The following is a 26,298-nucleotide window of genomic DNA, read 5'->3' as shown; positions in this document are numbered from 1 at the left end:
TAGTTTTATTTACTTATAAATTAAAAAGTATCAATAAACTTTGCATTTTCTATAGAAGTTCGTCTTGATATGCTTTGTTACTGAGTAATACAAAGTAAATCATAAGTTCTATTAAATATATGAAAAATTCAGCACACTTAGAGAATGGCGCCTATTGAGACTTCACTTTACATGGAGCACCGCTGAGTGGGTATTTCAGATGCACTACCAAGAAGATGACATAAAGCGTTAGTTGGACTTAGTCTGTTAAAAATTTACCTTTTATATCCTAAAAGGACTTGTTTGTTTTGGGAATTTATGTAAACAGCCCAGTTATTGTTTGACAGTTGTGGAACTCAAGACTAGTTTAAATCCTTTGGAGATCTTAAGAACTAATATTATGATATGTACCTACTGTCCATTCAGTAATAAACAGCTCTACATAAAACAAAACCAAACTATAAAATAACAGTAGCAATATCCAAATGTCTGTCACATATGTAGAAATATCAAATTATTTCACACTGATTCAAAATAATTAATTTTGGTCCCTCGATATTTCTGGTGTCCTGGGCATATGCCTTGCTATTATACAATCTACCATTGGTGTTATTCGCATTATGAAATAAACTAACTTTTTAATAGTTTAAAAATATCAAAATGATTCAGAACAAGTTATAAATTATACTTATTCATAATTAAAGTAGCTCTTCACTGTTAATTATTTGTGGTTACTCTTTCCTGTGCCTGCTTACCTAAGCTGGAAGTACATTTTCCAGAATTCCCTTCCCTGTGGGCACTGGGCACAAGACATTTTATACAAGATCTGGGAGGCAGATCTTAAGCTCTGAAGATTGATGTAGGTCCCCAGTGTGGAAACTCGTTTATCTGTTTCTGTTCTCCTAGCTCATGTTGATAGAGTGGGGTGACAGGGTACCCTCAGTCTCTTCTGCTCCCACATCTCCTGCTTCCTTGAGTTACAGGCCAAGCACAGAGCCAAGTACCTTGCTCTCCTGCAGCCATCATGGCATCGGGGTTGTAGATGGTGAGAGATGCCATAAATTCTGCTTTGTCCTTGTGTGTTCCTGATGGATTCTGATTTGTTCCTGCAGGTCTTAGCTTTTCCAGTTTATTTCCTAGCTGCTAGTCTGTCTGACTTATAGCCAGAGCAACAGACAGTAACCTGCATAGATTGATCTACCAGCTCACAATGTCTTGTGGTCTAACTCCTATAATATTGTATATCAGTATTCAGATCACTTTTTCTGTGTTTGCTTTTCTGATGGAACTCTGATACCTAGTTCTTCTTTTTTTTTTTTGGTTGTGATATTTATTTTATTTTTTTTAAATTTTATTTTATTTTTAAACTTTACAATATTGTATTAGTTTTGCCAAATATCAAAATGAATCTGCCACAGGTATACCTGTATTCCCCATCCTGAACCCTCCTCCCTCCTCCCTCCCCATACCCTCCCTCTGGGTCATCCCAGTGCACCAGCCCCAAGCATCCAGTATCGTGCATCGAACCTAGACTGGCGACTCGTTTCATACATGATATTATACATGTTTCAATGCCATTCTCCCAAATCTTCCCACCCTCTCCCTCTCCCACAGAGTCCATAAGACTGTTTTATACATCAGTGTCTCTTTTGTTGTCTCATACACAGGGTTATTGTTACCATCTTTCTAAATTCCATATATATGCATTAGTATACTGTATTGGTGTTTTTCTTTCTGGCTTACTTCACTCTGTATAATAGGTTCCAGTTTCATCCATCTCATTAGAACTGATTCAAATGTATTCTTTTTAATGGCTGAGTAATACTCCATTGTGTATATGTACCACAGCTTTCTTATCCATTCATCTGCTGATGGGCATCTAGGTTGCTTCCATGTCCTGGCTATTATAAACAGTGCTGTGATGAACATTGGGGTACACGTGTCTCTTTCCCTTCTGGTTTCCTCAGTGTGTATGCCCAGCAGTGGGATTGCTGGATCATAAGGAAGTTCTATTTCCAGTTTTTTAAGGAATCTCCACACTGTTCTCCATAGTGGCTGTGATACCTAGTTCTTAATCAGATTAATTGGCTATGTTTAGATAGGATTTGTTGTTACAATGTCTATCCTAAGTCGTCATCTCCTACCCCTTCCTGGTTCCGCACTTTTTCCCCCCTCTAGATTCCTAAGTTTCCTGATGACCCATGCTTCATTTTACAGCAGGACCATCAGTAGCAAAGTGTGACTTTTGGGATCAGAACTGGATAAAAATAAATAGCAGTCTATTTTAACTTCTGTATTTGTGGTTGTTTTATTAAAGAATTTGTTTAAATCCTGGTGTTAACTTTTGCCTCAGTGTCTTTTGAGATTCTAGAAATAAAACTTTATATTGTAATTTTATTTAAAAAACTCACAATAGTATGACTTAAGAATAATATATATCCCCAATAGATTAAACTACATAATATATACTCATCACCTAATGTGTCTTCACTAAGCTACTGTTAAAATAAAGCTGCTGCTGCTACTGCTGCTAAGTCGCTTCAGTCGTGTCCGACTCTGTGCGTCCCCATAGACGGCAGCTCCACCGTCCCTGGGATTCTCCAGGCAAGAACACTGGAGTGGGTTGCCATTTCCTTCTCCAATGCATGAAAGTGAAAAGTGAAAGTGAAGTTGCTCAGTCGTGACCCCATGGACTGCAGCCCACCAGACTCCTCTGTCCATGGGATTTTCCAGGCAAGAGTACTAGAGTGGGGTGCCGTTGCCTTTTCCGAAAATAAAGCTACAGACCCAAAATGATGTCACTCATGCTAAAGCCAATGGTACAAATCCTAGCTTTAACACCTGATCTAATTGCAGTTTCTGTCTTTCCCAGAAATATAATTTTAATTAACCAGACTGAAAGTTTCTGGTCAACACCAGTGAGATAATCTGTCATGTAAGCCCTCCTCATCCACCCAGAGGAAGAAGAGGCAATCTTCATGATAAAATTCTGTGATTCTTTTCCCCCTAAAAAGAAGTTTCCCTGGCTCAAAAGTTGCCTGTTTTCTTTTTATTAATACCTTCTTGCCCTATCTTCTTGCATATGAACCTTTCCATTTCCTACAACCCCTCAAGAACCCTTTTAGTTGCTAGATAGAATGCTAATTCCTCAGTCATTTAATAAAGCCAATTTTATCTTCAAATTTCCTTGGTTAAATTTGTGTTATTAACACTACAAATGATATGTAAGCAATACAAAAGTAAAAATTATACATTTTTCAGGTGATGTTTTGTTTCCAGGAAGAGCTTTTCTTAATTTTTTTTTTTTCCTCTTTACCCATTTTTGCTTCAGAGCTGGATAAAACCTGTCCCTCATTTTGTAACAGATGCTGCTTGGTCAGGATATTGTGTGACCTCATTCTTGCCCTTGGTTACCAGGCAACAGTGACATAGCCGAGCCCTTCAAACTGCTGAGTTCTTTCCTGACTTGACTTTGATGTATCAAAGTCTGATTTTAGTTCCTGTACCAGTAGGAGACTCTTCTCTGATTCTAAGATTCTCCTTCAGCTAATAACAACATATTATTCATTGTTTTTTGAATATTCCTTGTTTTTTTAAATATATATAGCAGTTTAATATATTTGAAGTATTAACTTTTATTTTTCAGTATTTTTTTTTTTTTTTTTTTACATATACACACTTCCATCCCAGCCAGGTCCTTTGTGGCCAGTACTCTTAGAAAATTATGTCACAGCAACAAAAAGTTATAAAAAGGGAATTCTTTAATTTCAAGTGTCAAAAGATGAGATAAGAAACTTGATGTTTCAATGGATGCCAGCAAGGACAAATGCATCAAAAAGTCAAATGTTCCAGTTTCCCCGTGATGCCTTCGAAATGCATAAATGTCTTGAATTTGGACCCAACTTAAAGGAGAGAGGAGATGAAACATGAATATGGAGTCATTGAAACAAATTTGGTATGGAGGCTGGGAAAATCCACGCGTGTTAGACTAGCCACACTGCCAACAGTACACTAACATCAGTTTATTGATTACTGGCAGGAAGAAGTAAAAAGGGTATAGAAGAAGTAAAGGAGTATCCCAAGAGGCCAAAAATTAATCTTACCTATTATGAAAATTTGCCTGTCATATATCAAGCTTGAATATTATAAAATCCTATATTTTCAGAAAGTTAAAAAATAAAAATAATAAACAATAAACAAAATTGCTACTATTTGATGAGTGTCTACCATGTCCTGGACATGCATTAGATGCTCTATATACATGTTCATTAGTGATTTAACCGGAGAAGGCAATGGCACCCCACTCCAGTACTCTTGCCTGGAAAATCCCATGGATGGAGGAGCCTGGAAGGCTGCAGTCCATGGGGTTGCTGAGCGTCGGACACGACTGAGAGACTTCCCTTTCACTTTTCACTTTCATGCATTGGAGAAGGAAATGGCAACCCACTCCAGTGTTCTTGCCTGGAGAATCCAAGGGACGGGGGAGCCTGGTGGGCTGCGGTCTATGGGGTCGCACAGAGTTGGACACGACTGAAGCGACTTAGCAGCAGCAGCAGTGATTTAACAGCACTACAGAAAAATGCATCCTGTTTTATAAATGAGAGCACTGAGTTCATAGAGGTGATAACAACTCGCCTAAGATCATATAGATGACAATTGGCAAACATGATTCTGCCAGGGCTTGTCTGAATTCAAAACAAATTTTCTCTTTAATGTGCTACTGTTCAAAAACAAGTTCTCCTAAAGTGCACATTTATTTAATCAAAAAGAACTATAATTATTTTTTTTAATTTGTATAGTAAGCATTTATTGAGCACCATCTTCATGTAAAATTTTGGGCCATATAGGAGTTTATAAAAATTGAAAAACTGATGTAATAATTGTCTCAAATTATATTTACAGTTGTAGAAAAATAATAACTGTCCTCGAATTATAATTACAATGTACTGATGCTTCTTATTAAAATATAACCTGTAAATCCAATTATAGCTGCAATATATGGGAAGGACTGATGCTGAAGCTGAAACTCCAGTACTTTGGCCACTTGATGCAAGGAACTGACTCATTGGAAAAGATCCTGATGCTGGAAAAGTTTGAAGGCAGGAGAAGAAGGGGACAACAGAGGATGAGATGGTTGGATGGCATCACCGACTTGATGGACATGAGTTTGAGCATGCTCTGGGAGTTGATGATGAACAGGGAAGCCTGGCGTGCTGCAGTCCATGGGCTTGCAAAGAGTAGGACATGACTGAGTGACTGAACTGAACTGATTCTCAAAAAGAAACTAAGCTGTATACAGAAAAACTGAAAATACATAATACTATCCTGTTGAAATTTAAAATCACAGAAGGAATGAGAGATTTAGGCAAAAGACTAATCACAAGACTGTACTCAGATAATTAAACTAACTCTAGATATTTTTACTACCAGTAGATAAAAATAAATAATAAAACAATCACACAATATATTTCGTGGAATCCCCTCATCATCTGAATTACTTCAGAAAAAGATAAATTTCTAGTGGGTTATTTGGGCTTAGTTTGCTTTAAAATGTAGATGTGGGCTCAAATTAACAATGAATTCTTCCGTTTTTTTTCATAATAGCAAATGTAGACTCTGGAGATCAGTTTGTACCGTATTCTTTTTAGATATTCTTGATGCATTTGTAATTTTTGCAGAGCTAAAGTGATGTATTTAACCCAATCTCTATCAGGATAATCCTCTCTATCCCATTTTTTTAGTCAATTAAAAATAATTTATTTAATGTGTTACTGGAGATTACTTTAAAATGTTTACAATTTGATTTTTACTTTAAATGCTTATTGGTGAAAATAAACATTAACTAGCAGTACTTCTAATGGAGTTTTCATAATTTGGATTTAAACTGAGTATTTAAATTAGTTGAATCCATTTAAAGTAGCCAAAGATTGATCAGTGATGAACTCTTCCCCAAAGCTGATTACCTGAAAAGCATGGAGGGATCCTTATTACTACATAGCAATCCTGCATGGGCTTTTTTTGTTTTGGTTTTTTACTACTCACTCCTAGTCTTTTGTAAGGCTAGTCCCTAAACGTATTTCTGAGTGTGGTCTTAAATTTGTATAGTACTGAAATCATAAAAATACCCTATTTAAACAGCAACAAAAGTCTATTGTGATATGCATTTGTTTAACTTATAAATTGTTAGAGAAATATTTCACTATTTCTTACTTACTTTATTCTTACTTAATAAAGTAAGAAAGCTTTATTAAGTTTTATCATGATGTAATTGTTGCCAAACCTAGGTTTGGCTATTTGAGCTCAGAAGCCACTCATTCAAGAAACAAGGGTCAGTAGAAAGAAAAAGTGCTTTAATCATAAAAGCTGGCAATCTGGGGAGAAGGTGGACTTGTGTCCAGAGACCAGCTCTGATGATTCTGCTCTTAGAGGGAAGTATGGGAGGAAGAATCTCAGTGAATCATTGAGGCAGGAGGTTGGGTTCTGCCCAGTCCTCCCTTGTGAGCAGAGAGCAGACTGGCTGACTGTTTCTTCAGGTAATTATCTTACGTGTATGATCTGCCTGCAGGATTCCTTAGGAGGCCTTTGGGGAGAGAGAGCTAATCATTCTTTAATTCTTCATTTTAACTTGTTTTTATCTAGAAAAAGGATCCTCATGTTAGACAAGGCATGGTGTGCGTTCAGGAGAGCATAACTCAGGAGTTCGGTTACATTGACTAGTGATCTCATTCCTATCATTAGGTTCTTTGAAGCTCTGATAGGGATAGAAATGGGCATTAAAGATGCATATTATTATCAGCAGTAATACTAATCCCATTCTTTTGCACCAGTTCTTAGAACTGGTGCTAGCCATAGATTAAGTATTGCTCAAATTGGAGCAGTTTATGAAGGCTGCAGTCCATGGGGTCGCTGAGGGTCGGACACAACTGAGCGACTTCCCTTTCACTTTTCACTTTCATGCATTGGAGAAGGAAATGGTAACCCACTCCAGTGTTCTTGCCTGGAGAATCCCAGGGAATGGGGAGCCTGGTGGGCTGCCGTCTGTGGGGTTGCACAGAGTCGAACACGACTGAAGTGACTTAGCAGCATGTCAGGGCTACAGTCTGGTCATCATGCAGTCAGTTCCCACCCCACCCCCCATGGCAGTTAGAGCATCAGTAAAATGACTCAGTAATGTGCACTGGACACTGAGTCTGTGACTATACCGTCCTAACCATTAACTGTTTGGTTTGTACTTGGGATGAGGGGGAGGAGGCTAAAGGGTTCTGCTTGGTCCATAATTTGTGAAAATAAGAATAAATTACAAACGAAAAAAATGAAGTAGGTAAGGATGACAGAATAAAATGACAGAAATATCAAAATATTAGAGAGGAACTAAAAAGAAATAATTTAATGCATGAGGGGATAACCTAAAGATAAAATTGCATAACCTGTTTTTATGCAGTATTAACAAACATAAAAAAGATTATTTACAGAATCTTTTGGAATTTTTTTTTAATGAAAGCATTGAAGGTATTAAGAGAGTACAATGCTAAAAGTATATTTAAAATACCTCTACAGTTAGCAGAATTCTTTGTCTTTTCATCAGAGCTGAAATAATCCCTTACAGACCCACTTAAACTCAAGTCAAAATGTCAACAGAAGTGCGAGGCAGGGGTGGGATGGGGGTGGGGGTGTTCCAGTAATTAGAATCATATAAATGTTAAACAGGGGCATTAAGCTCACCCAGACTAAGGCACTGGCTGATTCCTCAGAGTGTTCAGCCTAGAGAAACACTGAATTATAAAAGTGATTTCATCACCTTTTTGATTTTAGCCCAAATTACTAATTGTTGGAGGAGACACATTGTCTGCTGCATGGCCATTAACATTCAGGTGAACTAGAGCAAGAAAAAGAGACAAGGCAGCTCGGTTCTGAAGAGTTCTTGCCTGGGAGTTGAAAATTACTCCACAGATGTGCTGGGCCACTTGAAATCAACCATTTATCTCTCTTCATCTTGGCTTTTTAGTAGTTAAAATTATGAGAACATTGACCTTATCATACCTCTGTTTGGAAGAGTTGCTAATAAATTCACAATAAAGTTCTCTAAAAACATGGAGTGCTTAAATCATAGCCAGAGATGATGTTTTAATCTCCTTACATAATAGTGTTTTTAGTCATAGTGTTTTAAAGCCATGGTGAAAAAAAAAAAAGTTGGAAAAATGACTTTTCTAGGATGTTTTCCTCTATGAGAAAATGAAAAGCCCAAGTGGCTTAAGGAATGAGACTCTCTTATCTCACATAACTAGCTATCTGAAGAAAGAGGGGCTGGAGGGTTGATTAATTCAGTGGCTCAGTGATTCATCAAAGATACGGCCCCATTTATCCTTTTCCTTTGTCAACTTCAGCATATTTTTCTAGTCACAAAACAGTGGCTGTGGTTTTAGGTATCACCTGCAGATACAGCTAAAGAGAGCAGAAAGACAAGCATCATTTTTCTCTTCTTAAAAATTAAGAAACATTTTCAGATGCCCAACACTCTGCATCACCTCAATTCCTTCACATCTCTCTGGCCTTATCTAAGGCAGTCTCCAACAAAAAGAATGGGACATGATGATTGAGGTTGTCTATTTAGGACTTATTTGGGTCAAGGCAATGGCACCCCACTCCAGTACTCTTGCTTGGAAAATCCCATGGACGGAGGAGCCTGTTAGGCTGCAATCCATGGGGTCGCTAAGAGTCGGACACAACTGAGCAACTTCACTTTCTCTTTTCACTTTCATGCATTGGAGAAGGAAATGTCAACCCACTCCAGTGTTCTTGCCTGGAAAATCCCAGGGACGGGGGAGCCTGGTGGGCTGCTGTCTATGGGGTCGCACAGAGTCGGACACGACTGAAGTGACTTAGCATAGCATAGCATAGCATAGAGGTAGGGTATTATAATACTTAATTATGCTGGTACTCCCCTTTCCTCTCCTGCACTAACATGCTAGTGATTATTGTTAGAGTTTCCACAACTTCATGGTCTTGACTCATAATAAGACCTTCAATGCTGCAGAAATTCTTCCAGTTCTGTATTTGAAATACTAAGTTCTTTCAAAAATGTTGATGTCCTCACTTCACAAAAAACCCTAGGGTTTTCTTTGTTTGCCTTTTCTGTGATCTAGCAGTCTCCAGTCTTATATTAGATCTTATTTGCTTAAATCTCCTTGTGGGTAATGGTGTGTCTCATCATTGTCATAGCTCATAACCCAAATGATTTGGTATAGTTTTGTTGCAGGAAGGGGAACCCCTTCCAGGGCCTGAAACTAGGCTCTTGTCTATCACTTAGAAATGAATTGTCTGAGGAGACACATGTGCTGACAAAGCAAGAGATTTTATTGGGAAAGGGCATACAGGTGGAGAGCAGTAGGGTAAGGGAACCCAGGAGAATAGCTCTCCGGTTTTATGGTGATAGGATTAGTTTCCGGGTTGTCTTTAGCCAATTATTCTGACAGAGTCCTTCCTAGTGGTGCATGCCTTGTTCAGCCAAGATGGATGCCAGAGAGAAGGATTCTGGGAGGTGGTCAGACATGTGGTGTCTCCTTTTGACGTTTCCTGAACTCTTCCGGTTGGTGAAGGCTTATTAGTTCCCTGTTACTTACCAGGACCTCCTGTCATAAAACAACTCATGCAAATGGTTACTATGGTGCCTGGCCAGGGTGGGCAGTTTCAATCACTGTGCTACCCCTGACAGTTTCACCTTGGTCAAGAGCAATATCTTTCCTTAATTGTGCTTTCCCACCATTTCCCTGACCCTGTTAGTCAAGAGATTCAAAGTGTAATGCCTGTTGGGTGGTGGTGGTCTGCAGATGGTAGCTTAGCATGTTTCATATTTGGTCTTAGCTCAAAAGTATTGAGTTCTTTATACTCCTTTGCCAGGAATTTGAGAAGAAAAAAAAGGTTTTTATTGTTTTCTTTCTTTCTTTCTTTTAATCACTTCAATGGCCCGAAGTCTTGGTATAGAAGATTCTCTCAAGTCCTGGTTTCCTTTCCTTTTCTCCAGACTCAGGCTGTCTAACAGTTGTGAAAATAAAAATGCAAAGCAAAAAATCTTGCAGCGTAAGCATGCATCCAGAGCCTTTTGGGCCATGGTTTTTAGAGTGTTTATTTCTGCTTTGGGCTGTCGGAGATGAAAATAGCCACTGAGACACACATGAGAGGAGAGAGGGAGAGGTAATAACAGATTAGTAACTCATTATAATTTTGTCACATGTGTGAAATAAATATCAAATTCTCACAACTTGTTTAGTTTCTCCTCAGAAAATCACCCCATTAATTATGCTTCCTCTTCTGTGCATGCAGTATGTTTATCACTGGTTCTTTTGTATTAGCATGTCTTAACAGAACTCAAGTCTTACTTTATCAGAAAACAACAATAATGCTGTACTAGTTTGCATTCCCACCAACAGTGTAAGAGGGTTCCCTTTTCTCCACACCCTCTCCAGCATTTATTATTTGTAGACTTTTGGATCGCAGCCATTCTGACTGGTGTGAAATGGTACCTCATAGTGGTTTTGATTTGCATTTCTCTGATAATGAGTGATGTTGAGCATCTTTTCATGTGTTTGTTAGCCATCTGTATGTCTTCTTTGGAGAAATGTCTATTTAGTTCTTTGGCCCATTTTTTGATTGGGTCATTTATTTTTCTAGAGTTGAGCTGTAGGAGTTGCTTGCATATTTTTGAGATAAGTTGTTTGTCCGTTGCTTCATTTGCTATTATTTTCTCCCATTCTGAAGGCTGTCTTTTCACCTTGCTAATAGTTTCCTTTGATGTGCAGAAACTTTTAAGGTTAATTAGGTCCCATTTGTTTATTTTTGCTTTTATTTCCAATATTCTGGGAGGTGGGTCATAGAGGATCCTGCTGTGATGTATGTCAGAGAGTGTTTTGCCTATGTTCTCCTCTGGGAGTTTTATAGTTTCTGGTCTTACGTTTAGATCTTTAATCCATTTTGAGTTTATTTTTGTGTATGGTGTTAGAAAGTGTTCTAGTTTCATTCTTTGACAAGTGGTTGACCAGATTTCCCAGCACCAGTTGTTAAAGAGATTGTCTTTAATCCATTGTATATTCTTGCCTCCTTTGTCAAAGATAAGGTATCCATATGTGCGTGGATTTATCTCTGGGCTTTCTATTTTGTTCCACTGATCTATATTTCTGTCTTTGTTCCAGTACCATACTGTCTTGATGACTGTGGCTTTGTAGTAGAGCCTGAAGTCAGGTAGGTTGATTCCTCCAGTTCCATTCTTCTTTCTCAAGATCGCTTTGGCTATTCGAGGTTTTTTGTATTTCCATACAAATTGTGAAATTATTTGTTCTAGCTCTGTGAAGAATACTGTTGGTAGCTTGATAGGGATTGCATTGAATCTATAGATTGCTTTGGGTAGTATACTCATTTTCACTATATTGATTCTTCCAATCCATGAACATGGTATATTTCTCCATCTATTAGTGTCCTCTTTGATTTCTTTCACCAGTGTTTTATAGTTTTCTATATATGGGTCTTTAATTTCTTTAGGTAGATATATTCCTAAGTATTTTATTCTTTCCGTTGCAATGGTGAATGGAATTGTTTCCTTAATTACACCCACTATGGAGAACAGTGTGGAGATTCCTTAAAAAACTGGAAATAGAACTGCCTTATGATCCAGCAATCCCACTGCTGGGCATACACACTGAGGAAACCAGAAGGGAAAGAGACACGTGTACCCCAATGTTCATCGCAGCACTGTTTATAATAGCCAGGACATGGAAGCAACCTAGATGTCCATCAGCAGATGAATGGATAAGCAAGCTGTGGTACATATACACAATGGAGTATTACTCAGCCATTAAAAAGAATACATTTGAATCAGTTCTAATGAGGTGGATGAAACTGGAGCCTATTATACAGAGTGAAGTAAGCCAGAAGGAAAAACATCAATACAGTATACTAACGCATATATATGGAATTTAGAAAGATGGTAACAATAACCCGGTGTACGAGACAGCAAAAGAGACACTGATGTATAGAACAGTCTTATGGACTCTGTGGGAGAGGGAGAGGGTGGGAAGATTTGGGAGAATGACATTGAAACATGTAAAATATCATGTAAGAAACGAGTTGCCAGTCCAGGTTCGATGCACGATACTGGATGCTTGGGGCTGGTGCACTGGGACGACCCAGAGGGCTGGTATGGGGAGGGAGGAGGGAGGAGGGTTCAGGATGGGGAGCACATGTATACCTGTGGCGGATTCATTTTGATATTTGGCAAAACTAATACAATTATGTAAAGTTAAAAAAAAAAAAAAAGAGTAAACAGGAAAGGTGAGAACCTAAAGGCAGAATCACTTTAAGGTTATGCTATAGTAGACCAAGGAGAGAAGCTAGGAACCAATGACAATCAAAATGATAACCATAATGATAATATTAATTATTTAAAGAGCACTGTTAAAAGTTCGACTACAGGAACTTTATATGTATTATAAATACAAATATAATACATATATGTATTATAAAAAAAAAAAAAAAAAAACAATAATGCTGCCACAAGAAACTACCCATAGCCCATATGTTTAGCTATTATATGTCTTCTCAACTTAAACTTGGAAATATTTTTGCAGGATTAAAACACTAACTGCTTTTACTTTTGTAGTTTTACTTCTTAAAACAAAAGAAAAATGTGAAATCTGGTTTATACTGTCACTATTGCACTGAACATGCTCCAGTCAAGATAATAGATCACATTTAGTTGCTCCATATATTGATAATAAGCTTTTCCTTAAATTAGGCAAACCTTATTAAAACTCTTTCTTCTTTGCCTCTCAGTGGATCATGTTCTTGTCTTCCTCCAACATATCTCGATATCATGTGTGCATCTCCCTTGCCCATTCCTTAAATGTATATGGCTTAGACGGTAGAGTCTGCCTGCAATGCGGGAGAACAGGGTTCAATCCCTGGGTTGGGAAGATACCCTGGAGAAGCAAACGGCAACCCACTCCAGTATTCTGGCCTGGAAAATCCCATGGATGGAGGAGCCTTGTGAGCTACTGCACATAGGCTCACCAAGAGTCAGACATGATTGAGCGACTAATACTTAATAATATCTTCTTTAGAGTTGCATTCTGGGCCTTCTTTCTCTGCTGCTTCTTCCTTTGTTGCTTGTCTTAGCTTGTTTAAGCTGCTGTAATAAAAATACAAACTGGAGGCTTGTGAACTAAAGACATATATTTCTCACAGTTCTGGAGGCTGGAAAGTCCAAGATCAAGATGTCAATAGATCAAGGTGTCTGTGAAAGCCCTCATCCTAGATGGCTATTTTTTCATTTTGTCTTCATGTGGCAGAAGGGGTAAGAGATCTTTCAGAGGTCTCTTCTGTTAAGGGCACTAATCCTGTTTATGAAGGCTCTACCCTCAGGATCTGATTACCTCCCAAGGGCCCCAACTCCTCATATCATTACTTTCAGGATTAGGATTTCAGCATATAAATTTGCGAGGAACACAGATACTCAGTCTGAAACAGTGCTTTCTTGAAATCCTAGGATTTCATCTATCATGAAACCATTTTTATAGTTAAATATTAAACCATTCTTTTGAGCAGTAGAGCCACACATTCTCCTGCCTATGAAACTTTCTTTGTGGAAAAACTAGGAATAATTAAGACATAGCACAGTCTAAGCACAAGAAGGCATAATATAAAACCTTTTCCTGTTTCCCACTAGTTCTCAATATAGTTTCCAGATAATTTAGGGTGTAAGATCTTAACAATAATACAATTCACTGGTGTTCCTACTCAGTAAGAGAAGAAACAATGGCAACTGACCCAATCATTTACAAGAATCACAGTAGCAGCCATCCTGAACATTAGTGAAAAGTAAAGTATCCTTGCAATATACAGCAAAACTCATATCAAAGTATTAAATTTGTAGTATGTGGATATGACATAATAAATAGAGTCTTGACAACTTTTTTGTGAAATACTTTCCAGAAAAGAGGCAAGACTTGGCCTAACTTGATTATGTTTTGAATTTCAACATAGATCATTCAAAGACAGAACTGCACATTGAGCTGGGAAAGAACCCTGCCTTGACTTCCACCAGATATTAAAAGGTCTCCCCAGAGATTGATCACCATGAATTCCCATTTAATAAACAAAGGCTGAGAAGGTAAACTTCAGCTGCACCAGTCAGAAAACTCTTTAATTGGTTATCTCAGTGCCATAGTTTCCAAACCCAGCTATGTTAGAAAATAACTGGTAGATTTTCAGGTTTCTGTGGCAAATTTACTAAAAACAAAAATCTGTACTTAAAAAAAGACCCCTTTTGACACTTGTCTTTCAACTGTTCTTTGGCACCCATTTTAATCAACATATTTTTACAGTATTGTGCCTGGGACATATAGATCCCCCTGAAACCTGCAAATATGCAGCTGGATGACAAGGACCAATAAATACATACCATTTGTCACAGCCCAGTGGTCTCTATCTTAGCATTTTATGAGCCACTTTTCTGTGTTTTCTATGAGTGACTAGTGGTTGGCATTATTTATTCAGTTGCCTAAGACAGAAATTTAGAATTGTCTATGGTACTTCACTTAATTGATACATTAAATCAGCTACCAAATCTTAACTTGCACATCATGAACGTGTATTTGTGTATTTACTCTACTCTTTTTCCTCTGCCCCTTCCTGTTGAGAGAGTCAGTTCCTAGGTAGGTTGATAAGACATCTGGGGTCCCTGAGCAGGAGAGAGAGGGGTTGGGGTTCTCAAGGAGGAGAAAAGGACAAATGTGTTTTCCTTTAAGCCCAGAGCTGATGATTGCACAACAAAACAACTCATCTTGCTCAAGGATATGTTTTTCCTTAAACTCTGTACCAGTGATTATATAACAACAATGTATCCTGCTTGAGGACTTGTTTCTCCTTCTTGAGAACCTTCTGACTAATCCTGTCATCTTTAAATGTATATTATGGTAGTGGGTCTGGTAAGATCTTTCTGTTGTTAGTTCTAATTCTGTCATCTTAAAATATAATTGTGGAAGTGGGTCTAGTAACATCTTTATAACCTTGAGAGGTTATTTTGGTTTATGGTAATAAATAATTTAAAAAGTATATAGCCCCCTTGCTAAGACTAGTGAGGGGGAACTCTCTGTACCCCTTCTGATGTCTATGTCAGAAGATTTCTCTGTCCCTTTCATACTTTAATAAAACTCTGCTACACAAAAGCTCTTGAGTGATCAAACCTGGTCCCTGGTCCCAAAGCTAAATCTTTTTCTTCAGAGATCATGAATCCGAGATTGTTCACCATAAGCTACACCTTCACCATTCTCTCTTATTTTGGATTACATAAATGTCTTATTAAATCATCCACATTCTTGTGCATTTGAACACTCCGCTTCATTCTCTCCACTGTGGAATATTGTCAGTCCCTTGGTTAGTGGGTCCATAGAAACCCATTGTCTCAAGATACAATCCAAAACGTTTCAAATGATCTTTCCCGTAAAAACCTTAGTGGTTTAATGAAGTTCAGTAGTGAATGAAATTCTTTTCTGAGTCTTTAAAAAAAATCTTATTGTGGTATTTTTTGTTAAGTGATTACTGCAGCAGACCTAAGATCCTGTAGATGTCATGTGTACTCTGTTACACTTATTTGGAAAGACCATCCTAATTCAGGTTGGCCATTCACTATTCATATAAATCAAATGTACATTGAGTCTTTGCTGTATTACACTTATTTTTTGAGGGGAAAATAATTATAAATAAAAATAGAAAATTAAACCACTATACATGGGACTGAAAATTATAAATTTGTGATTAAGATAATTTTGAAATATATTTAAAATTGCAAGCATATTCATGTTTTTGTAGAAACAAAGGAAGCACATTTAAGGAAGCAAGAGCCTTAACTGCTAGAAATATGTCTTTAAAATTACCTTTTGAGTTTTCTAGGATTCTATTTCATCCTCTAGTGCAGTCCTTAGTTATGTCATGCCTGTGCCACATGGGCTGAGGGGCCTCAACTAACATTGTGGACTTGTAATTAGATGGTGGAATTCACAGTAAGGACGATTTGTCATCAACACTACCAGAAGTGGGTGCTAAGTGTGTTGTTAGAAGTAAAAAGAGTGTCTCCTTAAGCGAGTTTTCCTTCAAGTGGTGTCTGTGGCCACAGCCTTAGGACATCATTATCCTGGGGTGTGTGTGTATGTGTGTGTGTGTGTGTGTGTGTGTGTGTGTGGCCACTGCCAGTGTCAGTACTAATGATGTTAAATATGAAGCTATAGAGACAAAGGCCACAGAAAGATAAGAATTGCTTTCCTTCTTGCTCTGTTTCTAGGTACAGTTGGTAGAGGGAGATAATGAGGCATCTTGATGGTTGACCACCTGCCTATCTTTTTGTATCACATCCATTCATGTGTTCTCAGTAAAGCCTTTAATGTGACAATGTGCCTGTCTTGTCCCAGGTTAAGAAAAATGAGGGGAAGAGAGAGAAACTACAGAAACCTACCTCAGATAGGCACCATGTGACTTTCCAACCAGTTCTCATATGGCCTGACAAGCACTATTTAAAGGAGTTTGCATCTTTCTGTACACACTGCCTTATTTTTTGTCTATACCCTGTGAGTCTTGAACTCTGCTTTTCTTCTTGAAACTCTTTAAAAGATTTTCAAGAGGTATGTGAGCATTAATAATTTTAAAAGAATCAACTTCCTAACCCTCAAATTCCATATATATTCTTTACTGACTTCATGTAAATTTTTGTTTTTCACCTTCCATTTCATAATTTCTCATTCCCTACTTTTAGAAACAATGCATATAATTCACTCATGTCAAATTTTATTATGGTCCATTGCTTAGTTGTGTAAAATATTCTAGGGCACTTAAAAATGGAAGATTTTTCCCCATCAGAGGCTTACTGTCTCTTCTTATCTCAGACTTTCAAAAAGGCAGAGATCTTATGGGGAGAGTTTGATGAGACAAATCAAAAGGAGTATTTGCTTCAAAAAATTAAACGGCCTTTCTCCCACCTATCATATATATGCAGCTTATTTTGAATATATCCATACCTGTAAGATGTGCTTTAATTGTAAAGAAAAATATCTTCAAATAGATCATGAAGTACATGCTATTGGCATTGATGTATTTCAGAGTAACTGGAAAGTTTTCAGGGACTGCAAGAAGTTTCAACCTACTACTGGAGAAAATTCACAGACTAAAATGTTAGAATGCATGGTTTTTTTGTCAATTCAGTGTGAGTTGTTACAAGTGGTCAGTGTCATGAATTGTGAAACGCCTGCTTGGGTAAGGCTGGGAACTAGATTTTCAGGAAATCCCCTCACAGTATATTTCAAGGTAAGATTGGCCAAAAGAGGAACCTGTGCACAAATCTGAAGGCTGAAGTGAAGCAGACACTGTTGCTCTTGGAAGGTTGTCAGCCTGACAAGGTGAGAGAAAGACCCCCGGAGCTGCACCTTGTCCTTGCTCTCCTCTCTCATCATCTCCACTGCTGGCTCTGCCAACCACCGGCAGCCCAGCTCACACTGAGGTGCCCGGACTGGGCAGCCCAGGGAGCTACTGCACAGATCAACAGTTCCCTGAGATGGCAGCTTTCATGGATTTCTCCATTGGCTATCCCTTCACAGCACCATTCAGGCAGTCACACATCTCAGGTTCTTGGATTTCCAGCAAGCTCGGACCTGTCCACCCACTTCAGTGCTTCAGGAGGACTGGTTAGTGAAGGTTTCTCTAATCTTGATCTTCTGACTCTTCTCTTCCAGACCTTCATTTTCCGTACTCATCCCACATTCACGTAAGTAATTTCCTCATTCTGACGTTACTTCTAAAGCTTCTATTTCCTTGTTGAACCTTCACTAAAAACAGTCAGCTAAAAGCCTATTTTGTCAAGCATATCATGACACCTTATTCTAGTATTAGTCATTATTTTATTAGCCTTAGTAAGTGATTAATATTAGACTTAAGTAATTGATATTTTCTTACACCTGTTATCAAAACTAAAATTATGTATTAAACGTTGGATAATTTACTCTAAAGATTATATATATATTTGCTTTATTAAGCTTATGGGAAAGTCTAGTCATAATAATAGCATTAAAGAAATTACTTATGAATATTATCAGTTCAGTTCAGCTCAGTCACTCAGTCATGTTTGAATCTTTGTGACCCCATGGACTACAGCATGCCAGGCTTCTCTGTCCATCACCAACTCTGACAGCTTTCTCAAACTCATGTCCATCGAGTTGGTGATGGCATCCAACCATCTCACCTTCTGTCTCATCCATGGTTCTTATTTAATTTTCTTTAAAATTATGTATGGAATTCAGTATACACACACTTTTACCAAAAATATACTTTACCTTTTGTCAGACTTCTATTGTAAACAAAATGATTTTAGCTATATATTATATTGCTTTATTGCAAATAAGCAGTAAGAAATAGCATATAGAATAAATATTATTATGGCTTTTTGTAAAAGTAAGTGAATTAATAATATTTCATATTGTTTTAATCTTGATTTGATTGATTTTTGCAACAGATCCTTAGAAGAGTATTTCATAATATTTTTTTTCACTGCATTTGTAATACCCTAAAGAACTTGTAAACTATATTTGAATTAAAAAATGAGGTTAGGCTTTTTTGATGGAAATCTGATTTGACTAATTTATTTATAGGAGGACTGCTTTTGCTAATTAATTTATATGTCAGATATTATATGTATGTTGAAAGAACTGAATATGAAGCTCCAAAGTTGTTGAAAAAATTATATTTAAACTGCCTGACAAGATTAAGGCATTTTATCAACAATTATTTTATTGGTAATAATGTATTAAAACTTAACAAAATCTAAGTTCTCATATTTTTTGAATAAATTGAAATATGCAAAATGCCTCATGTCCAATTTTATTAATTGATAAATAGAATTGATTTTCTATCACATTCTAGCATTCAATAAAATTCACATAGAAAGTCAATTGAGCAAATTTAAACTTTACAACATGAAACTAATTTTAATTAAATTTTAGTTGTTTTTAAAAATTAAATAAAATCTTTATTATTTTCATAAACTTGTGATAATTATATATATCCAAAAATTGTATTTCCTGTAGTAGTCTTATAATCACAGTAAAAAACAATTCAGAATAATTTTAATTGATTTCATATTTATTTAAGAAAAATATGGTAGATGATCAATAGAAGTCCTTGAACATAAAAACTATTATATTAAATAGAAAATCTGTGAACAAAGTGAAAAGCAACTTCAAGGAGAAAAAATAGAATAGTGTCTGACTTTCCATAAGAAGAGCTTATTCGTGTGCTTTCTAAATAGATGATTCACCCTGGTATTTAGATTCCGTTAGGTGCTACTATTTTGTTTCAAAACATCACAATTTATATTCACTGGAAAATATTTGCTTTGTATCTTTTTCAATTTGATTAGAAGTTTTAGATGGCCATATGAAAATGTATGAGCTATACATATCTTTTCAAAATTTTAGGATGTCCTTAAACATCCTACCAGATCCAACCAGTCCATCCTAAAGGAAATCAGTCCTGAATATTCATTGGAAAGACTGATGCTGAAGCTGAAACTCCAGTAATTTGGCCACCCGATGCAAAGAACTGACTCATTTGAGAAGATCCTGATGCTGGGAATGATTGAAGGTGGGAGGAGAAGGGGACAACAGAGGATGAAATGGTTGGATGGCATCACCGACTCAATGGACATGAGTTTGAGTAAACTCTAGGAGTTGGCAATGGACAGGGAGGCCTGGTGTGCTGCAGTGCATGGGGTCTCAAAGAGTCGGACATGACTGAGCAACGAAATTGAACTGAACTGAAACATCCTAAACATAGAGTTTAATAACAACTGATCTATTCTTTATTTACTTTTTCCAGTCATATACCTCATTCAGTTCAGTTCAGTTCAGTCGCTTAGTCATGTCTGACTCTTTGCAACCCCATGAATCACAGCACGCCAGGCCTCCCTGTCCATCACCAACTCCTGGAGTTCACCCAGATTCACGTGCATCGAGTTGGTGATGCCATCCAGCCGTCTCATCCTCTGTCATCCCCTTCTCGTCCTGCCCCCAATCCCTCCCAGCATCAGGGTCTTTTCCAATGAGTCAACTCTTCGCAAGAGGTGGCCAAAGTATTGGAGTTAGCATCAGTCCTTCCAATGAACACCCAGGACTGATCTCCTTTAGAATGGACTGGTTGGATCTCTTTGCAGTCCAAGAGACTCACAAGAGTCTTTTCCAACACCACAGTTCAAAATCATCAATTCTTCGGCACTCAGCTTTCTTCACAGTCCAACTCTCACATCCATACATGACCACTGGAAAAACCATAACCTTGACTAGACGGACCTTTGCTGGCAAAGTAATATCTCTGCTTTTTAATATGCTGTCTAGGTTGGTCATAATTTTCCTTCCAAGGAGTAAGCATCTTTTAATATACCTCATTATCCCTCCTTAAATCCATCTCTAATCCACCCATACTGAGCCTCTTATGTTTCAATATGACCATGCATTTCTTTGCCTTTGTTGTTTAGTTGCTAAGTCATGTGTGACACTTTTGCAATTCCAGGGACTGTAGCCCACCAGGCTTCTCTGTCCATGGGATTCTCCAGGCAATACTGGAGTGGGTTGCGATTTTCTTCTCCAGGGGATCTTCCTGACCCAGGGATCGAACCCGAGTCTCCTGTATTGGCAGGTGGATTGTTTACCATGGAGCCACCAGGAAAGCTCATTTCTTTGCCTATAAGGAACTAAACTTCCCAACTTCTCACTGCCTCTCCGTGTCCCCAATTATAAGTTGCTCCTTTCCTATCATATGTGGTTTTCATCTTTCATACCAGTAGGAAAATAACACCATCCTGGGTACTGTCCAGAGTAAAACAAGTGTTCTCACTGCTCCCAACAATCTTGTGTTTGTTGAAGCAGTCATGCTTGCCTATTTACTTATTTGGCACTTCCAGTTGGTCATCAGTTAATTTCCCAACACAGTTTTTTGGAAGAAAATAGAAGGTACTCCATAAATGTTTCTTGAGAAAATAATTAACAAGAAATGAATCAGTGAATGAATAAGCAAATTGCACATGAATATTTAATAGAGAAATAATGTACTAGGAATTAAAAACCATAGAATCTAGCCCTAACTCTTATTAAATCACATGGTCTCTATTTTTAAATTGTGTCTAAAAATCTGCTTGCACTCAAGTCTGGATAAATACTATTTTGTTCTTAGAAAATTTACTATATCTAATTTTCATTCTACTTTTTTCTTTTGCTATCTAATTTTCACTTTTTATTCTTTAATATAAAGTCTAGCAGGTAATCCTAAATAAATAAAGACTATTGTTTTGGGTAAAATGATTTGTAAATTATCTGCTATACACATGGACATATGGCTATATGTAATACTATGTATTATTAAATATATGCCTCAATTTTATAAACTCATGTACTTCTGTAGTTCAGAAAATATTAGAATTGGCTTCCTGTGGAAGTAGTTCATATATCTTACAGTATTTATGATTTTCAGTAATAAAGATTAATGATATTTAGTTGGCTGCTTTCATTGGTCCTGCTGTGATTAGATGTATTACTAGAAAAGAGTATCAATTTATATTTCATGACTAACAAAATAGAAAAATGAGAGCAATAGAAGTGAGCTATCTAGAGCAATTATATATAGATTTTGAATTCAGTTAAAATCAACACTGGAGAAGGCAATGGCACCCCACTCCAGTACTCTTGCCAGGAAAATCCCATGGACGGAGGAGCCTGGTAGGTTGCAGTCCATGGGGTCGCTAAGAGTCGGGGACGACTGAGAGACTTAATTTTCACTTTTCACTTTCATGCATCGGAGAAGGAAATGGCAACCCACTCCAGTATTCTTGCCTGGAGAATCCCAGGGACAGAGGAGCCTAGTGGGCTGCCGTCTGTGGGGTCGCACAGAGCCGGACACAACTGAAGCGACTCAGCTGTAGCAGCAAAATCAACACTCAACTAGTGATATCTGAAAATTAGCAAGGCAAACTTAGAGATTAACAATAAAAATTTTAATGGATGTGATGAAATAATCAAACTTTTTTCTCTGAGTATAAATAGCACTTAAATTCTATCCTAGAAAATTAATTTTTAAGACTCCAGAGCCATAAAATTATAAATAATTATGACCTAGTGCTTGTAAGATTACAAATGTGTGATATTAGGTAAATCAAGTTGTAGTATCTTATGTTATCACCAGACCCCTACAATTACTTAAAATTGAATTGATGAGATTATGTGCGATTTGGAGGGATTTACCCTCCATTGATAAAGAGGTAAAGAGGGTTTTATTGGAAGGCATGTGTTTCCCAAAGGGTCAGACCATCCATAGGGATTCCTTCTCATATCTCTTTCCTTTCTTCTACTGGAGATAACCTGTTTATTTACTGCCCTACAAAGTTTCAAAGGAAAAAATAACGTGTACCCCACATTCATAGCAAGTTAAAGCATGAGTCATAAGCTTCCACAAGCATTTAGAATACTCAGATGGTCTTACTGGCCAGGGACCACATCATCAAAGCCAACACTACATAATACCTTTTGACTAATCATCTTACAGTATTTTTGTAGAATATGCATTGAGGAATAAGTGTTGCACTTTGGAGCATATTCTTGCCACTAGCACATTGCTCTTTGGTATAAAGACAGTGCAGATCACCTTAGAAAGGGCCTCCTAATATGCCCTCCTAAGAGGCCCAGTGTGTGTGTGTTCTCCATTATACTCATTTCAGTATTCTTTGTTGCAGTATTCCTTAATAAGATGTTTTTCATTTGGAAATTTGGGAATAATTGTCTTCTTTTGAAAACACAATTTGTGACTTGTTGCAAAGCCACTGTGAATAATGCATCTGATCAATAACTTCTTTTTTTGACAATTGGAAATCAGAATCCAATTTGTGGATTCCCCCAATAGTGAGAGTGAGGGATTTTATGATATAATTATTCTTATCTGTCCCTTATTTGCCTAATCTTTATATTCCTACATTTGTTTTTTTCATTATTTTATCTACTTCTAATTTATTCTGTTAAGTGATACATTATTTTGTGTTTTTAAGCCATCATTGTTTTTGAAAACAAGGAGCAATTCAAATTAATTAATTAATAATTTTATAAGATTATTTTGGTGCCTCATATTTATCACTTGCTAGTATCCCTGATGTGGGCATTTTTACTAAGCTCAAATTATTTCTTCCATAAATCCTAAAATCACTACTGTAATGCATGCATATAGTACAGAGAATAAATAAGATTAGAAGCATATATACTTCAGCTGCCTGTCACAGAACCACAGGTCTTTCTATTGAAATTGGAACAAAAATATTTTTGGTGAGGAATAACAAAAAACAACAAAGATAAAGTTTCAAAAAGTGTAGGTATGTTTTATTATTAACATTATCAAGGGTCTGATTCTTAAACTTACTTGTACACAAAGGTTTCTTATTGTATCCTGGAGCAGTTGAATCAGGACAACAAGTTCACCTTAAATATATAAGAGGATAAACACATAAGCCAAAATAAAAATGCATGAAATGTGTAGTTGTTATACTGATTATAAATGTACTAGTGTATAAACTTAAACAAAATAATCCTGTTTATCTTCTCATACTAAAAGCTAATTAAATGCCTGCCGTTTCCCTTGTGTTGTCAGCATCACTTTAAAAAAAATATTTATTTTTTAATTGAAGGATAATTGCTTTGTAGAATTTTGTTTTCTGTCAAATATGAAAATGAGTCAGTCATATGTAAATATATTCCCTCCTTCTTGGACCTCCCTCCCATCTCCGTCCCCCATCCCACCCCTCTAGGTTGATACAAAGCCCTTGTTTGAATTCCCTAAGTCATACAGCAAATTCCCATTGACTATGGGTTTTACATATGGTAATGTAAGTTTCCATGTTACTCTCTCGATACATCCAACCCTCCTCGTCCCCACAGCCCGTGTCCATAAGTCTATTCTCTATGTCTGTTTCTCCACTGCTGCCCTGAAAGTAAATTCATCAGTATTGTCTTTCTAGATTCCACATATATGCATTAATATATGATAGTTATCTTTCTTTTTCTGACTTCCTTCACCCTGAGTAATAGACTCTAGGTTCATCAAAATCATTAGAACTGACTCAAATGTATTCCTTTTTATGGCTGAATAATATTCCAACAGATTTCTGAATCTGGGGGTCTGGTAAAGGGACTGAGACCCCCCAGGGAATTTGACTTTGGAGGGCAGTGGGATTTGATTACAGAACTTACACAGGACTGGGGAAACAGACTCTTGGAGGGCACAAACAAAACCTTGTCAACACTAGGACCCAGGAGAAAGGAGCAGTGACCCCACAAGAGACTGACCCAGACTTTCCTGTGAGTGTCCAGGAGTCTCCAGTGAAGGTGTAGGTGGGCAGCGGCCTGCTGCAGGGTCTGGGGCACTGAGTGCGCAGTGCATACATGGGACCTTTTGAAGGAGGTTGCCATTATCTTCATTACCTTGACCATAGTTTGGTCTTAGGTCAAAAAACAGGGAGGGAACACAGCCCTGCCCATCAATGGAAAATTGGCTTAAAGGTTTACTGAACATGGCCCTGCCCATCAGAACAAGACCCAGTTTCCCCCACAGTCAGTCTCTCCCATCTGGAAGCTTCCATAAGCCTCTTACCCTTATCCTTCAGAGGGCAGACCTTATGAAAACCACAATCACAGAAAACTAATCCAACTGATCACATGGAACACAGCCTTGTCTAACTCAGTGAAACTATGAGCCATGCCCTGTAGGGCCACCCAAGATGGATGGGTCATGGTGGAGATTCTGACAAAAACGTCCACTAAAGTAAATGGAATGGCAAACTACTTCAGTGTTCTTGCCTTGAGAACCACGTGAACAGTACGAAAGGACAAAAATACATGACACTGAAAGATGAACTCCCCAGGTTGGTAGGTGCCCAATATGCTACTGGAGAAGGGTGGAGAAATAACTCCAGGAAGAATGAAGGGACAGAGCCAGAGTGAAAACAGTGCCCAGTTATGGGTGTGACTGTTGATGGAAGTAAATTACGATGCTCTAAAGAACAATATTGCTTAGGAACCTAGAATGTTATGTCCATGAATCAAGGTAAACTGGAAGTGGTCAAACAGGAGATGGCAAGAGTGAACATTGACATTTTAGGAATCAGTGAACTAAAATGGACGGGAATGGGCAAATTTAATTTAGATGACCATTATATCTACGTCTGTGGGCAAGAATCCCTTAGAAGAAATGGAGTAGCCATCATAGTCAGCAAACGAGTCTGAAATGCAGTACTTGGGTGCAATCTCAAAATTGACAGAATGACCTCTGTTCGTTTTCAAGGTAAATCATTCAATATCACAGTAATCCAAGTCTATGCCCCAACCGGTAATACTGAAAAGCTGAAGTTGAATGATTCTATGAAGACCTACAAGACCTTATAGAACTAACACCCAGAAAAAAAATGTCCTTTTCATTATAGGGGATTGGAATGCAAAATTAGGAAGTCAAGAGATACCTGGAGTAACAGGCAAATTTGGCCTTGGAGTACAGAATGAAGCAGGGCAAAGGCTAAAAGAGTTTTGCCAAGAAAATGCACTGGTAGTAGCAAACACCCTCTTCCAACCACTAAATAGAAGTTCTACACATGGACATCACCAGATGGTCAATACTGAAATCAGATTGATTAAATGCTTGCAGCCAAAGAAGGAGAAGCTCTATACAGTCAGCAAAAACAAGATGGGGAGCTGACTGTGGCTTAGATCATGAACACCTTATTGCCAGATTCAGACTTAAATTGAAGAAAGTGAAGAAAACCACTAGACCATTTGGTATGACCTAAATCAAATCCCTTATGATTATACAGTAGAAGTGACACATAGATTCAAGGGATTAGATCTGATAGAATGCCTGAAGAAATATGGACAGAGGTTGGTGACATTGTACAGTGATCAAGACCATCCTGAAGAAAAAGATCCAAAAATGCAAAATGATTGTCTGAGGAGGCCTTACAAAAGGCTGAGAACAGAAGAGAAGCAAAAGGCAAAGGGTAAAAAGAAAAATATACCCATTTGAATGCAGAGTTCCAAAGAATAGCAAGGAGAGATAAGAAAGCCTTCCTTAGTGATCAATGCAAAGTAATAGAGGAAAACAATAGAGTGGGAAAGATAGGAGATCTCTTCAAGAAAATTAGATATACCAAGGGAAAATATCATGCAAAGGTGGGCACAATAAAGGACAGAAATGGTATTGACCTATCAGAAG

The 26,298-nt window shown here is 37.5% G+C and overlaps 1 long non-coding RNA gene across 3 annotated transcripts in view; it reads left to right on the top strand.

The window, feature by feature from the left end:
• Positions 1 to 26,298, top strand: part of LOC147356955 (uncharacterized) — a 431,587-nt gene that overhangs the window by 386,088 nt on the left and 19,201 nt on the right. For 2 of the 3 annotated variants that reach the window (XR_015143679.1, XR_015143680.1), the window contains one exon: positions 4,969 to 5,743. This is a non-coding gene — a long non-coding RNA (uncharacterized LOC147356955). Of the gene's footprint in view, positions 1 to 4,968; positions 5,744 to 17,747; positions 17,780 to 26,298 lie in introns of those variants that run through there. The other variant, XR_015143676.1, reaches the window with a different exon arrangement.

The sequence above is a fragment of the Bos grunniens genome, chromosome 16 (genome assembly GCF_055505025.1).
Source record: "Bos grunniens cultivar Pamir isolate PY7600 chromosome 16, Bosgru_T2T1.0, whole genome shotgun sequence".
Taxonomy (NCBI): domain Eukaryota; kingdom Metazoa; phylum Chordata; class Mammalia; order Artiodactyla; family Bovidae; genus Bos; species Bos grunniens.
The sequence above is the reverse complement of the archived record's forward strand: the minus strand, read 5'-3'. Positions and strand labels throughout refer to the sequence as shown.